The sequence below is a fragment of the Siphateles boraxobius genome, unplaced genomic scaffold, assembly GCF_051911475.1.
Source record: "Siphateles boraxobius isolate OS27281-9 unplaced genomic scaffold, OSU_SipBor_1 22, whole genome shotgun sequence".
Taxonomy (NCBI): Eukaryota; Metazoa; Chordata; class Actinopteri; order Cypriniformes; family Leuciscidae; genus Siphateles; species Siphateles boraxobius.
In genome coordinates this window covers 24464073-24481437 of record NW_027508833.1, presented here as the reverse complement: position 1 = coordinate 24481437, position 17365 = coordinate 24464073, and the positions used below count along the sequence as shown (strand labels likewise).

Here is a 17365-nt window from a genome sequence, read left to right as displayed (position 1 = left end):
AACGGATGTGTATCTGACGTCAGCGTGTTGTCAATTCGGCGGGTAACTTTGACAAGAATGAATGAACAGACGCATATCGTTGCCACTATACTATACCAAATACTGTACCAAATATACTCGAGGCTAGTTCAAATTCGCCAAATTAATGTACTCGTTGAGCAAACATTTTATTGTTGCCGGTAGGAAAGGAGGAGAAGACTGCAAGCAATCCTGCGAGAACCACCAGAACTTCCTGTAAATGGTCTGAAAGTCTGAACCAAAGAGAAAATGCTTTCACAGTAGAAACAAACCAAACCTTTTTTCAGTTTGATCCGGACCGAGACTACCTCTTTTCATCGGACCAAATTTCGTCATTATAATGTACAGTATGAAAAAGTACTGTTCATTTTACAATTTTCCAACAATTACATGTAACACTGTTATTAAATTTAAAGTGAGCTTTAGATGGCATCAAAGGTATTCTTAATGTAAAAATAGAAGTAATTAAGCATGCACAAGGAAATATCCAATATACGTAATATCGACTGATACCGATAATAGTTTTAAAAAACTCTAATACTGGGTGATAAATCCCTATATTATAAAACGATACTCGGTTACTAACGTAACCTCGGTTCGCTCTAGAAGAGGGAATGAGTATTGCGTAAGCTAGCTTACGCTACGGGTAAAGTCATCTTTGCTCGAGATATTGAAGCCAAAAAATTATCCTTAATTTTGTATTTATTGTCAACTCAGTGCAGCAGCTAGCAGACCTAGAGCAGGCCATATCGCGTGCTCATTGGTTGCGCTGCGGCAACTGCTGCAACCTACCACTGAGCCTCGCGCGTGACGTCACGTCCAATGAGGGCGCTTTGCGCCCTTACGCGTCATAGCCTGCCAAAATGGGGGTGGCTTAGCTTATAAAAGCCAGGCTCGTAGGTTGTCTCACTGGTTTCATCAGCTGAAGCGATAAGACGCTCGTGGCGCCTGCACGGTCAGGTTACGCAATACTCTTTCGTTCTCTTACGAGAGGTTCTCTTGTATTGCGTAAGCTAGCTAATGCTACGGGAACCCATTGTCCAGCCTCCACTTCATGAGTCCCAGGGATTACCGGGGAACATAGATAAGTGGGAAACAGGTGGCCAGCAATGCGGGCCAGCACATGTTATAAGCACATATAGGGTATACAGAGCGGCGTCGCCGGTCCATAGCTGTTCAACCTATAGTGGAGCTCAACCAGGAGAGCTAACGTCACGTGAGGGAAGTCCGCACATAATAATCTTGGCAGGACAACACACTGCTCACACTGACAGAAGTCTAGCCTGCAAGGCGGGAACTTCCAGGTTATAAAACCTAACAAATGTGGACGGAGAGGCCCAGCCTGCCGCCTCACAAGTTTCATGAATGGAAATTCCGCTGGACCAAGCCCACGACGAGGCCACGCCTCTGGTGGAATGCGCCCTAATGCCCGAAGGGCATTGCAGACCTTTAGACATATACGCAGATGTGATAGCTTCCACTATCCACCTGGACAGGCTCTGTTTCGCGGTGGCAAGACCCTTGGTGCACCCACCAAATGAGACAAAGAGCTGTTCCGAACGCCTGAAAGAGGCGGAGGCGTAATGTAAATCCTGAGTGCCCTGACGGGGCAGAGGAGATTCACATCACCCTCACTGTCGGATGCAGGCAGAGCCGAGAGAGAAATGACCTGCACTCTGAATGGGGTGCCCAATATTTTAGGGACATAACCATTTCTTGGCTTGAGGATGACTTTAGAGTCATTTGGCCCGAACTCAAGACACGCAGCACTAACAGATAGTGCGTGTAAATCCCCCACACGTTTAACTGATGACAGAGCTGTCAGAAAAATGGTTTTGAGCAAGAGACATCAGCTCTGGGAACCAAGTTTGATGGTTGAACCAAGTTTGATCTCCCAGCGCGGGGCTATAAGGAGCACCAAGTGGCGCGTTTTCCTGATTCTCTTGATTACCTGTGGTAACAGAGAGACCGGAGGGCAAGCATAGAGTGGGAGGCTGGGCCAGCGCATCCTCGTTCTTTGAAAAGAACATCGGGCAATGAGCGTTGTCTTTTGACGCAAAAAGGTCGACTTTCGCTTTGCCGAAAAGGCGCCATAGTAACTGGACTGTTTGGAGGTGCAAGGACCATTCCCCCGGGGGGATGTGGTTCCTGGACAGTGTGTCTGGACCGTCGTTCTGATGGCCTGGCACGTGCGCAGCTCTCAGCGAGCGCAGACGGCCCTGAGACCACATAAGAAGGCGTTCCGTCAGATGGCAGAGCTTTCTGGATCTGACGCCGCCCTGACGGTTTATGTAGGACACCACCGACATGTTGTCCGAGCGGACCAGTACATGGTGCTCCTGTATGAATGGGAGCAAGCGTTTGAGCGCGTTCTTGACCGCTATCATTTCCAGACAGTTTATGTGGAAGTGTTTCTCTTGGTCCGACCACAGGCCAAACTCCCCGCTAGTACCAGTCGGCCGCTTACCAGGGCTGCAGAGCCGAAACGCAGCTCTGAGTCACTCTGATTCGCCTGTAGCCTGAAACCCAAGCCCGGTGCGGCACTTGGGAGTTCAGCCAGCGTTGTAGCAGGCGCGTGCGCAGCAGCCCCAGCTGAAGCACACCCGCAGCTGATGCCATACAGCCTAGCATCCTCTGGAATGTCTTCAGAGGTATAATGCTGCCTTTCTGGAAAGACGCGGCTAGCTGTCGAACACGGCGTGCGCGCTGTGTCGATAAGCGGGCCGTCATAGGCACCGAGTCCAGTTCTATTCCTAGGAATGAAACTGACTGACTGGGCAGTAATGAGCTCTTGGTCCAGTTGACCGTGAGACCCAAACTTTCCAGATGGCTGAGAAGCACAGCTCTGTCGATAGCGGAAGCGCTTCACAGTGCTTCACGTATCTAGGGCGAGGGCTGCGTGATCCGGTCCCAGGAAGAAAGCGCAAATCACATGGCGGTCTCCTGCGCTGAGCTGGGCTCTACACGAGGCACAGGAAAGGTGAGGCATTTTAAAACAAACGCTCACGCTCTTTTTGTGAGAGAGAGAGTGAGTGTCGCAGTGTGCGAACACACACAGATAGCAGTATAAAGGATACACGCCGGATGGCGTAGCAGGCACGGATGGCTGAAGGTGGCGAAGACGGCCGGCTTCTTCAGGCACTTTCCTCTGCTGGCTAGTCGCTGGATTGAACCGCGGCGGCTTCTCTCAGAGTCCAGCGATGCTGAGAGCTTCGCTGAAGATGATGAAATCAGTGAGACAACCTACGAGCCTGGCTTTTATAAGCTAAGCCACCCCCATTTGACGCGTAAGGGCGCTAAGCGCCCTCATTGGACGGGACGTCACGCGAGAGGCTCAGTGGTAGGTTGCAGCAGTTGCCGCAGGGCAACCAATGAGCACACGATATGGCCTGCTCTAGGTCTGCTAGCTGCAGCACTGCGTTGACAATAAATACAAAATTTAGGATAATTTTTTGGCTTCAATATCTCGAGCAAAGATGACTTTACCCGTAGCGTAAGCTAGCTTACGCAATACGACAGAACCTCTCGTAAGAGAACTAAAAGTTTGGTGTCTGGAAAAGCATCATGCAAGTCATAAAAAAGAGATCAAGAGAGCATGTAAACAGGTAAAACCACACTTTTCTGATTGGCTGTGGTTTTGTTGTGTAGCATAGCATTTACATTTTCAATGTTGGCGGCCAAATTGCTTGTTATTAGAATCTTGTTACGTCATGTCTGGTAAAGACACAGACAATAATATGAACAGGTTCAGATGCTAGTGTGGTCTCTTGGTTAAGAAATGATTAATGAGACCAAATGAATGTGTGACATTGTGAAAGGTGATTCGGGGGAAATATCAGCTCTTTGCATCATGAATCTGATCTAAAGCGCTTTAACCGTGACACAGGATGCCGTCACTTCCATAGAATGAAGTACTTATTCACTTAAAACTGATTAATATTCAGAAAATGAGATTAAAAGCAAGTTGAAGTATTCAGTGCCTCCTCAACAGCATGAGAGAAAAAACATTTATAGAATAAGCATTTATCAAAAGCAAAGGCAAATTAATGTATACTAGTTAATTTGTGGAAAAAAAATTTAGCTAAATATGAGTAGGTGATATGGGAGGTTACCTATTGTGGTGACACTGACTACCAACATATGTCATATTCAAAACATATAGACAAGATGGACAGATTATGCAACATATTCCAGTGGATGAACAAATAACCAACGAATAAAATGCATTATAGCATGTAGGGCTGCACGATACATCGAAAATTATTGAAATATCGCAAATGTACGATATGTGATATTCACGGGAATGCTCCCGCTCTCGTGAACGTGCGTCAGAGACTGATACAAAAGATAAAATCAAGGTTAAACCACTGTAGTCACATGGACTATTTTAACTATTTTTTTCCTACATTTCTGGGCCTTCAAAGTGTCAATTAAATAGCTGTCAATGGAGCGCCTCCAAAGCAATCGGATTTCATCAAAATATTTTAATTTGTGTTCTGAAGATGAACAAAGGTCTTGCGGGTTTGGAACGACATGAGGGTGAGTAATTAATGACAGAATTTTCATTTATGGCTGAACTAACCCTTTAATATTATTAGGAGCAATAAGCGAAGTACTCACACACACCTTTCAACCCGCAAACTAAAAAAAAAAACCATGGCAACAATGTAAAAGTAGCCCAATTCCGTGGGAAAACCATGGACTTGGCAACACTGCTGCTTCTGTCTGTGCTTAATGTTGATCAAAGAACAAAAGACAAAGAGAAAACCACACACTGCTCTTGACGGAATAACTTTTGTAGCTTTAATAAGAATCGGTAAATATTTTATTTATATATATATTATTTTTTCTGTAGTTAAATAAACCTATTGTAGGGCTACCTGAAACTCCCTGGTTTACACTGACGTTAAAATGACACTTACTTTGTATGTTAGAGTAAAACACTGCTGTTCACTTTCAGAAGTTGTAGGGATGCTTTCTTCTCACAAAAGAATGTGAAACATTTTATATTATATTTCATATTTCAATTTTTAAATATATTTAAACATAATTGAAAATCATTTTACACGCTTAAAGTATTATCGTATCTCACATCGAATATTGAGTTATCACATATCACATTTTTATTCAATATCATGCATCCCTAATATCATGTTTAAATAGCCACAAATTAATGTTTATAGTAGGGGTGGGCAATGTGGCAAAAAATATTATCACAATATGATATTTACCACAATATTCATTTACTATTAATAGGAGAGGATATATGTAAACAATTTGAAAATATCACAATTAATTTACAACAAAGCACATTTCTATTTTTTGTTTTCAAATAATATGCTGCACAACAGAACTGCATAAATGTAAAACATGGATAAAAAAAAGATTTTTTAGTATACAGTAGTGAGATATTTCATAATTTCCCGAAAGTTAAACCAAAGTTTTATTTTGACCGTTTGACGTGAAGATCTTTCAGTTTTAGTTTTAGTTTCAGTGTGAGATGAAGTTCATGTGTTCATGTCCTCATAAATTTAGAGGGGAGATGCTGAAAACACTGTGAGCATCACATGTGTGTGAGTTTGGGTATCAGACCGTGCAGTTCAATCACTTATTAGCGACATGAATTGACTATTGTCGTGTTTATGTCTGCTGTTTGATAGGTTGTTAGATTAATCCATACCGGGTAAAAATGTCCTGAGCTTATCATCGACGTTATCGACGTAAGTTTTATCTCGATCTCAATGGTATAATTTATCGCCCAGCCCTAGTTTATACAGTGTGTCCCATTCATTAATTAGATTGTGGCGGCTGGCCGTAGTCTAATCTGTCCCGCCAGTTTCATAATGAACTGAAAATATATTTTAACGTCTCACATAAAAGGAAGAACATTGTTTTAGTTGTGCATTGTTTTAGTTTTGCTTCGGCTCTGCATGACTTTTGACTAATTAGAAACACTGCTATTTTTTAATTAATGATGTTACAAAAGTTGTTATCATGACGATTGCTAGTTTGATATGGTCAAAAGTTGCATTTTTTTATAACTGATTTTCTGGCCAGAGAGATTATCCTACTGCTAATAACACCTTCACTATAGGCTTAAGAGATATAGCCAGTTTAGATGGAAAGGATCTCAAGTTTACTAACTGAAGATGTTACTGTATCATCTTTCAACTAAACTTTGCAAGTCCAGGTTACTTGAGATAAGTAGTTGGGTCAACTATTTTAACTATGTCAACTAAACTTTTTAAGTTGAAATAAATAGTAGATTAAGTAAAAAAAACTTAACTGAGTCAACGCAAAAACATAACTAAAAAAATTAAGTTGAGTGAACAAATGTTTTTTACATAGCTATAACCATTTATAGACACGGTATTTCCTAGAAAATAAATTACAGGAGCGCTGCAACAACATTAACGGACACTTCCAATAGATAATGTTTGAACTCTGTTAGAGAGCTACATATGGCAATTTCTCTGTTCAATAAAATACTGATGAGTATTTTACTACACCTGGTGAGTAATAAAAACACCATATCCACGTCGAGGGGCCAAGCCAAAGTTGACTAGTTTTATTACAAGCTCAGTCACATCATACATGCCGGTGAAACTTTTCTCTATTTACGAATATGATGTCACACGCACAGGCGAGTGATACAGGTCCTTCTCAAGATATTTGCACATTGTGATAAAGTTCATTATTTTCCATAATGTAATGATAAAAATTAAACTTTCATATATGTTAGATTGATTGCACACCAACTGAAATATTTCAGGTCTTTTATTGTTTTAATACTGATGATTTTGGCATACAGCTCATGAAAACCCAAAATTCCTATCTCAAAAAATTAGCATATCATGAAAAGGGTCTCTAAACGAGCTATTACCCTAATCATCTGAATCAACTAATTAACTTTAAACACCTGCAAAAGATTCCTGAGGCTTTTAAAAACTCCCAGCCTGTTTCATTACTCAAAACCGTAATCATGGGTAAGACTGCCGACCTGACTGCTGTCCAGAAGACCATCATTGACACCCTCAAGCAAGAGAGTAAGACACAGAAAGAAAATTCCGAACAAATAGGCTGTTACTAGAGTGCTGTATCAAGGCCCCTCAGTGGGAAGTCTGTGGGAAGGAAAAAGTGTGGCAACGAGAAGAGGTGACCGGACCCTGAGGAAGATTGTGGAGAAGGACCAATTCCAGACCTTGGTGGACCTGCGGAAGCAGTGGACTGAGTATGGAGTAGAAACATCCAGAGCCACCGTGCACAGGCGTGTGCAGGAAATGGGCTACAGGTGCCGCATTCCCCAGGTCAAGCCAATTTTGAACCAGAAACAACGGCAAAGGCCGCCTGACCTGGGCTAAAGAGAAGCAGCACTGGACTGTTGCTCAGAGGTCCAAAGTACTTTTTTCGGATGAAAGCAAATTTTGCATGTCATTCGGAAATCAAAGTGCCAGAGTCTGGAGGAAGACTGGGGAGAAGGAAATGCCAAAATGCCTGAAGTCCAGTGTCAAGTACCCACAGTCAGTGATGGTCTGGGGTTGCCATGTCAGCTGCTGGTGTTGGTCCACTGTGTTTTATCAAGAGCAGGGTCAATGCAGCTAGCTATCAGGAGATTTTGGAGCACTTCATGCTTCCATCTGCTGAAAAGCTTTATGGAGTGGAAGATTTCATTTATCAGCACGACCTGGCACCTGCTCACAGTGCCAAAACCACTGGTAAATGGTTTACTGACCATGGTATTACTGTGCTCAATTGGCCTGCCAACTCTCCTGACCTGAGGCATTTCAGAAATTTCCTTCTCCCCAGTCTTCCTCCAGACTCTGGCACCTTAATTTCCGAATGACATGCAAAATTTGCTTTCATCCGAAAAAAGTACTTTGGACCACTGAGCAACAGTCCAGTGCTGCTTCTCTGTAGCCCAGGTCAGGCGCTTCTGCCGCTGTTTCTGGTTCAAAAGTGGCTTGACCTGGGGAATGCGGCACCTGTAGCCGATTTCCTCCACACGCCTGTGCACGGTGGCTCTGGATGTTTCTACTCCAGACTCAGTCCACCGCTTCCGCAGGTCCCCCAAGGTCTGGAATCAGTCCTTCACCACAATCTTCCTCAGGGTCCGGTCACCTCTTCTCGTTGTGCAGCGTTTTTTTGCCACACTTTTTCCTTCCCACAGACTTCCCACTGAGGTGCCTTGATACAGCACTCTGGGAACAGCCTATTTGTTCAGAAAGTTCTTTCTGTGTCTTACCCTCTTGCTTGAGGGTGTCAATGATGGCCTTCTGGACAGCAGTCAGGTCGGCAGTCTTACCCATGATTGCGGTTTTGAGTAATGAAACAGGCTGGGAGTTTTTAAAAGCCTCAGGAATCTTTTGCAGGTGTTTAGAGTTAATTAGTTGATTCAGATGATTAGGTTAATAGCTCGTTTAGAGACCCTTTTCATGATATGCTAATTTTTTGAGATAGGAATTTTGGGTTTTCATGAGCTGTATGCCAAAATCATCAGTATTAAAACAATAAAAGACCTGAAATATTTCAGTTGGTGTGCAATGAATCTAACATATATGAAAGTTTAATTTTTATCATTACATTATGGAAAATAATGAACTTTATCACAATATGCAAATTTTTTGAGAAGGACCTGTATAATAGGCTTACCATAGCGAATACAGGGTGATACAAAACATGTTTTTGAAGAAGGATTGATGATCTAATTGACAAATTATTTTAATTGTTAATTTCAAACAAAAAAAAGTTACATAGATTACCTTTAATAAGTAATAAGTATTAGATGACGGCATAGGTAATCTAAATAAAAAAATAGTAAACTCATAATGTTACTAAAATCTATACTCGACATTTAAAAATAGGGGCAAGCCTTTTGATCCGTCCAGACTTCCTGTTTATGTCCAGGCAGAACATAAAATCCATATTTTATGAGATGTATAACATCTGAGATTTGTTCTTGACATTTGTTAGGATAAGTAAAAAAAAAAGAAATGGTGTTTGAATGAAATGGTACTACCACTCAACGGTGTCTGAAGATACAGCTTTCTGCTCTCTGTCTATCTTTCTTCAGTTTTTTCCCTTTCAGGGAGCTCTTTTTCCTCTGGAGGCAATCACTCACAACCCCGCCTCTGTGTGGTTCTCCACTCGAGACTTGAGCAGCTTTTCAACTTCATCTTGTCAATACGGTATAAGGAGTCCGCCTGAAAGTTCATTAATTCCTGAGTAACCTATGCTTCAGTTTTGCTAATACCCAGTTCTATTGATGTTTTCTTTCCCATGGAGTGGGCCAGGTTAACCCCTACACCCCACCCCAGGTCCCTGCCAGAAACAGCACATTGTCAAGCCCCGCATTACGCCACAGAGATGTACGAGGGGCACGAATGGGGTATCATTATGGTGCGACCCAGTGCAAGAGAATGCTGGGATGGTTGCGTACCCAGACCCACCTGCCCTGGGAGACTCTACGCTCAGCCCTCGCCTTACACAGCTTGGGGCCTGGGCAGGATGTATAGGCCCTGACCCCTGAGGTCATGTTCCGTGTGCAAATTCAAAAGCTTGACATCTGTTGCCTGGCTTTTTGATCACGCAGAGAAAGAAAAGCTCAGACCGCTTGTCAGCTAAACACTTGTTCTACGTGAAATAATATCCCTGCAAGCCACCTAGGCCATAATTAAGGGGTTTTGTTGTTTATTTTCTTTTGTTTTGTTTTTGTTTAGACCAATGAAAAGAGAATTGAAAGTAGGATGATTTTAGTTTAGCTGGGAAAGTGGTTTGATCTTTGTTTTACAGGACAATGGTGTCCATAGAGCTTATGCAGGGAGGACTTCTGTCACGCTGGCCTTACCCTTATTCACACTGTATCATATTTGATTTGTGAATTTCTAAGGCCTCTAAATTATTAACATGGTCAAACACAGTTTACTAAATGCCTTATGATCTATGGTTGTTAGATCATACTGTTTTTGCAAGTAAAGTGCCTTTTAGTATAATTTCGAAAAATGTCCACCTTCAGGTGATACATTTTGCTTTGAAATCTTTAATCATTTTAAAGTAAACGCAAGAGTAATATTTATATTGTTGGTTATATTTCTAAGTGAACATTTAGTAGACTGAAGCAACTTAGGTTTACTTGACTATCCATAAATATTTGTTTTAGAAAAAATCATGTTAATATTTAAGTATCATATATGATACATCAGACTTTTGAGGATTCTCTAAATCATCATTTTTGCATTTCATTATACATTTTGGCTTTAATCCTAAAACTAAGCATTATAAGCATAATATAATCTTGCTAAGATATTTTATTGTGAGATATAGAGTGATCATCCTACTTTTGGCCATATAAATAACAATTACCAATTAGAATATTTTTGTGCAGTTTGCTCCTCTGAATAAAAATTAGTTATTGTTGTTGTTGTTGTTGTTTTCTTCTCAAGTGTGAGCTCCATATTCTCCTATATCATAATATATGGGACAAAAAAGCCTGGTGTATTAGAGAACAGCACTTTTTTCAATTTTAAAAAAAAATATTGTTTAAGTTGCAACCAATTGTTCCATTTGAAAAAAAAATAAAGATGTTTCTAACTATTTTACAAGGTTAAGCATTTTCCTCAGGCCCATATTTGCATTTTCACAGGGGATAATGCTTTCAAATCCACAACATTTTATAAGACACCAAACTGCTTCAAACATTAAAATAGTTTGAAACTGTTAAATGCATTTGAATGCTTTTTACATCAAATACAGCATATTCAGATGCTAAACAAATGAGTCGCTTTGAATACCACTGTTCTCACAATTTCATTTAAAACCCACCCAAATGTGGGAGAGACAATATGTATGAAAATGAGTTTTGGATCCTAGCTTTAAAAAAAAAAAGAAATGACCTGTTCGGTGAGGAACTTTCCCAACTGATGAGAGGCTTATTCTGTTTTGGGTGGGATAGACCTGCATTGTGGCTTTTGGAGGTCCTTGTTTTTTGATGCGGAGATGTTTAATAGTTTCCTGGCACAGTTGGCATGGTTACCAGTGTAGAAAAGCAGCGACTTAAACCTTGTGACTGAATATCCGTGAACCTGCGATAATCTCCGGCCAATCTCCGTATTAACACCCAACTTCTACTCGATCTGCCTTCATGCCCCCATCCAGCCTCCCTGCACACGCTTGCTTCCAGGCGTCTCACAAAGGCTTTTGTATCGGGATAAATGGTGTAAAAACGGGCGCCCTTGGAATCATTTCCCATCAAAAGCCCTTTTATTGCCAGACATGTGGCATTTGTCTTTTTAATTTAAAAAAGAAAATATCATGCAGTCTGTGTTGACTGCCGAGGACGTGCCGTGATTGTACGGCACGATGCGAATGATGAAAATATAGATGAGGGGTTTAGCGTTCTTCCGTGGCGAGCTTACTGGCCCAGGAAACTGTACGTAGGGTGAGTATGCCAGCCAAAGCCTTTAACAACCCCTGCCATGATTAAAACACTATATTAAAATGACATGGGTGGTGAAAACGCATTCTTGCCCTCATCTTCTGAACCAAGCCTGCGTTATTTATTATCGTGGCCTATATTGACCGGGTTACATTTGCCATTTTCATTTCTGTATACATACACAATGATTGCTTCAGCCTGACCGACAGTTTAAATTATCTCACTTTCAAAGTGCAACAGCTAAGTGTGTTTGGGCATATTCAGAGTCACATTTATTGAGAATGTGCATGATTTATACCGTCTTTAAATAAATCTGGTCATATTCAAAGTTTGTAACTGGGCACTTACATATGATGCTTGCTGTCGTTTGGATCTTAAATGGCGGGAGCGCGGCAACTCGAAGCCTGTAACTTAGGTCTCCATCAGCGGTGTCAACTGTCAAGACGAGATTTATTTCCCATGTGGGTATATGTGTCTCACAGCATACAGTGGATGGAATCTGCTGTGCTGTGTTCAAGCATTTAATTAAATTTAAAAAAAATCCTCTTCTGTGCCCTAGTGGGATAGTAGCTAAAGTGTCCATCATATGCACACTTTTGATACGCTATAATACAGGGTTCGTGCTGTATATTTGATTCACTAAATAAATGTAAAGCCTATACTGCATCCGAAATCGCATAGGCTACTTCCCTATTATATAGACGGGGGAAAAACAGTATGTGACAAGAAGTATGTCTGAATTCACAGTAGGCCTACTCATAAAAGAGTAGGCAAAAAGATGACCTACTTCTTCCCGCGAGATTCTGAAGTGTGCATACAATGGACACTTTACTATCCTCTGAAGCCACGGGAGAGGATTTATGAATGGCAGTGAAGCGACCTAGGCTATAACTGACACTGGTAGGTCACATGATAATGTGGCAAATGTACTATGCCCATAGTACATTCATTCTACACACACCTTCATACTATATAGACTGTATACTGTTTTAGCGGTCGTGAAGTAATTACTTATTCAAAATAAGTACCTACTCGAGAGTATGCGATTTTGGATGCAGCCATTGTCTCACTAAAACGAACTGAATTGTACGAATCATTAGTTCGGAGAATCAAACTATTCCAGTTGCTTCACGGTTCACTTAAATGAACAGGTGCACAAGGGTTATTTACTTCCTTTTTTATTCACTAAAAGGAAGCTGTGTTTTGTTGTTATCAGCTGTATTTTATAAGAGTAATGAAATTAATATAATAATTGTATTAATTGAATGAAACATAAACTATATTTTTTGAATGCTTAGTATTTGTATTTAAATACAGGCAATTGTTCAGGTCAGTTATTGGACTGCAATTATGCTGTCTCTTAAAAGGTAATTCAAAAGTAATTTAAAGACAACACTTTAATAAGAACTAACATTTATCAGTTTTTTTTAATCTGAAATGATCTCATCATTTGGCAACATACTGCATGCTGAGGGCAATCTATATGCAATATGATCCAAGAATTTATTTTATCCAAATATTTCGTCCTCCAAAAAAAATAAAAAGTTAGTTAAATAATTAAGGAACCAGAATCATTAAGGAATAGGAACCGGAACTGTTAAATTTCCTTACATATCTACTGTCAACAGTGTGCCCAGTGAGGGGTCCAAAAGCTGTGTCTGCGCACTGCAAAAACACATATACACACTAACATAACAGGAAAGCAGCAGTCAGAGCGAAAAACACCAGATAACAAGGACAAGTGGACTCCTGCCGTCAGCTCAGTTCAGAGACAATGGATGTCTGCTGCAAAGACATGTGTCTGTATTTCTTAACAAACAAGCGGACACCCAGAGGTGTGGGCAGGGTCTGATCAGCTGTCAGTAGGCCCTTGAAAAAGTCACAGAAATATGCTTCAAGTATGCATTTCTATACTTGAGCCATAGAAAATTGCGGTCACTTCTTTGACTTTTTGACTGTCATTTCTGTAAATATTCTTTTCTCTTTTCTTGTTGCTTTATTTTTATTTCTTTGGGGGTGGGGGGTAAAGTTCTTCATGATAACGCCTTTCTTTCTCATCTTTGGCTTCACTTTGAATGTCACCAGGATTGACAGAATAATATGCACTCATCATTTTGCAGATGCAAAAAAAAGAACTGTGAACACTGGGTACATTTTTGGGGGTATTTGCTTCTTTTTAATCAATGGAGAAAGACTGACATGTCCAATCATAATAACACATCAACTGCTAAATGGGCCTTTGCAATCACTGTCAGTTCCATTCCATTAGGGAGTCCTGTATGTACGGACATCAATCAGCTTTTTGTGGCGTTATTTATTTATAATTTTATAATTTAACTATTTATCTATTTATTCATTCTAAACAATTGAATTCTAAAATTTGACTATGCCCTTGCCTATTCAAACAATGCTGGTACAACAAATTGCTTGTGTACAGGTTGTCTAATTTTGCAACAATAAAAAGTTGTTTTTTCACTAAGTGTACAGTTATTGTATTTAAAAAAAATCCTAAAATCTTCCTGACTCCTGAAAAAAAAAATCACGTGTAATTAATGATTTAAATTTTATGCAGCATTAAATAAACTGAATTCTGTATATCAAACAAACATAAATAAACAAAAAAGAATTTATGTTCTGCTGTGGAAAAGCCTCTTCAGGACTTGTAACCCTGCATTCAATTGTATATAAAATAAATTATATGTAAAGATCAACTGTGGGAAATCTTGTATTATTATCTCAAATGAAGCAACCATGAAATTATTTGCCTTCATTTAAGACGGCATGCAATCCAATTTAAATATTGCATACTTTAAATCCAGGGCTGATTTATTTTTATCCTCCAGAAAAGAACAACCAGTGGGTCACCCACATATTGGCAATCAGGTAAAGCCTGCATGAAATTTTAGCTAAACCATAACCCAATGTCTGTCCAGAAAGTTCATCAAAACCAGATATTTAGGATCTATGAACTGAGAAACTTTGCATTCACTTGTAAAAGCACTGAAATTTTTCCTCTTACCTCATAGTATTTCCATCACAAAAGTTTTGCGAGCGAACCTAAAAAGTTTATCAGAGTAACTGAGAACGCAAAGCATTGAATATATTTTTTCCCATCTGCTTTTTGTACCATCACCATGTCCCTTTAAGACCTCACATTCAAAATATTGTCTATTGTGTTGTCTATCTAAGAAATGCATACAGGTTTGGAACAATATTAGGTTGGAACAGCATTTTTGAATGAACTATCCCTTTCAGATGATTTGAAAAGCCTAGATCAATAACATTCGATAAACTTAATCTTCATCAAATATTGACACACAGTGTTCAAGTGGATGAAGACATAATGCATAAAGCATTATCCAGATTGTAACGATGCATGATAAGGGAAGAAGGAGGCGGGAACCACAGAACGTTTCACACTTTAATATATAAATAAACACAAAACGAAAGTAAAAGCAGCAGCCGCACACACATAAAGAAAACATAACATAACGTCCAGGCCTGGTCCTCTCTCGTCCTTCACTGTCATCGCTTCTCCTTTTATGCTTCTAAAGCTCCTCCGTGAGAGATACGAGACCGGTACAGCACGCAGGTGGCGCTCATCATCAATCACGCCACCAGCCTCGCACCGCTCTCTCACGGCTCTTGGCCCAGCCCTGCTTGCCACACAGATAACAAATATTGATAAAATGAGAAGCAGACATCATGCCAACCTATGAAGTCTGCACATGGCACACCTTACTCTGATGGCCTTGGCTTTGTGCCCAGCTGGATCACGGGAGGGTCAAAACTCAGAAACCTGTCCAGCCGCTCACGTCCATTAGTCCGATTGCTAGCAGCAACTTGGCATGGCCAAGATCCCCATCTCTCCCTAACTCACCAGACAGGTTGTCAATTTATCACGGAGAGGTCACTATCTCTCATCTCTTCAAAGTGTCGTCTAAACCTGAGCTCTGCAGTGTGGATTCGACGGGCTATTAAGCAAATTACTGGCTGGTCAGTTATTGCACTTTGTGCACTGCTCATCACATAACTCAAAAGGCCTGCTCATCTCCTTTGACCCCCAGGCCCACTCTGCATATCTTGCACTGCTAATTCATTGATTAAGTGCTTGTAGCTCCTGTTGTTGCTAAGGACGGCAGGAAGTGGGAAGGAAAAAAACAAAGCACCGTTATTGAAATGGAAAGCAGCAGGAGGGTTTGTACAGGCACGCTGGCATAGCAGTGCATGGGATCATTTGTTTGTGTTTGTAAAGCATGTAAATAATATAGCAGTAAGTATCACTGTGGCTACACATAGCTTAGAAAAAGAGCAGGAAGATTGAAGGTAAACAGATTAACACCACATGCTGGCTATAGACAAAAAGCAGCAGTATAATACTCATTTGTCCTTTTTCCTCTCCAAATGCAGAAGTACAAGAAAAATAATGAGAATTCAGGTAGGTGTTATTGAACCTAGCTTTGCAGAGCAATGGTTTTGGATGGTGAGGAGATTGACTTGAAAAGTAAATGGTCATAATTGTTTAGTATGTGGCTGGCGACACTACTTCAGAGGTCGATGCCCATTTCAACATGCCTTTAAGACTCATTTCTAGTAGTAAACAGAGAAATAAAACAGCATTCTTGTATTTAAAGATCACACTTGTGTGTAAACTACTTAAAATGCCTCTCTTTTTCCTTTCTTACTAGCTAAGCCTCTATGCCTGTACTCTCACATTGAGCTATACTGTGTTATTTTTTGTGTGTGAACATGTGTGGGTGTATGTTCGTGCATGTTAATGTGTATGGCTTATCTAAACCCACAACTGTTGTAATGTCTGTCTGTGTTCCCCCGGTCTTTGTGCTTTTGGTTCAGTCCTGTTCAGTTTTCCCGCTCCTCGTTTGTGTTCATGTATACCACGCCCCCTTGTTATCTTGTTTAGCTTGTTTGGCCTTGTATTTAAGCCCTGTGTTTCAGTCCAGTCTTTGTGAGTTCTTAATAATGTTGTTGTTGTACCTTGATGTTGGTGGTTCTGTTCCTGAGTCTTGTGCCCTAGCCAGAGTCTTTATGTAGTTTGAGTTTATTAAATAAAGTGTGCTGCAATTGGATCCTGCTTCCTCCTTGCTTCCACCTCAGCGTGACAGAAGAACTCACCGCCAATGGATCCAGCAGTTGTTAGCAACCAGGTACTAAGAAGATTTCTAGCCTCTATGTTTCAGGATGGCCAGCGGATCGAGAAGTATGTGAGGGACTTTTTGAACTGCTGCCATCTGGGATCGCTGAATGACATTGAGCTCATGGACCTGTTCTGGAGCGGGCTGGATGCGGATATCGCGCAACTGATGCCGGATGATTATACCGGTTGGACCCTAGAGGGATATATTGACCTGGCCCTTTACTTGGGGGGTTCGGCATCTACGGTGGGCTTGGCTGATGAAGCACCCTGCCAGTTCACAGTATCCCTGGAGCCTATCCACGTCCCGCCTGTCCAGCCAGAGACCGTCCAGCCAGAGACCGTCCAGCCAGAGACCGTCCAGCCAGAGACCGTCCAGCCAGAGACCGTCCAGCCAGAGACCGTCCAGCCAGAGACCGTCCAGCCAGAGACCGTCCAGCCAGAGACCGTCCAGCCAGAGACCGTCCAGCCAGAGACCGTCCAGCCAGAGACCGTCCAGCCAGAGACCGTCCAGCCAGAGACCGTCCAGCCAGAGACCGTCCAGCCAGAGACCGTCCAGCCAGAGACCGTCCAGCCAGAGACCGTCCAGCCAGAGACCGTCCAGCCAGAGACCGTCCAGCCAGAGACCGTCCAGCCAGAGACCGTCCAGCCAGAGACCGTCCAGCCAGAGACCGTCCAGCCAGAGACCGTCCAGCCAGAGACCGTCCAGCCAGAGACCGTCCAGCCAGAGACCGTCCAGCCAGAGACCGTCCAGCCAGAGACCG

At 41.5% G+C, this 17365-nt stretch overlaps 1 long non-coding RNA gene across 2 annotated transcripts in view; it reads right to left on the bottom strand.

Annotated features, from left to right (window-relative positions):
* Window positions 1-11952, bottom strand: part of LOC143746943 (uncharacterized) — a 69580-nt gene extending 57628 nt beyond the window's left edge. For both annotated transcript variants that reach the window (XR_013206636.1, XR_013206635.1), the window contains exon 1: window positions 11794-11952. This is a non-coding gene — a long non-coding RNA (uncharacterized LOC143746943). The remainder of the gene's footprint in view (window positions 1-11793) is intronic.
* Window positions 11953-17365: the final 5413 nt, after the last annotated feature.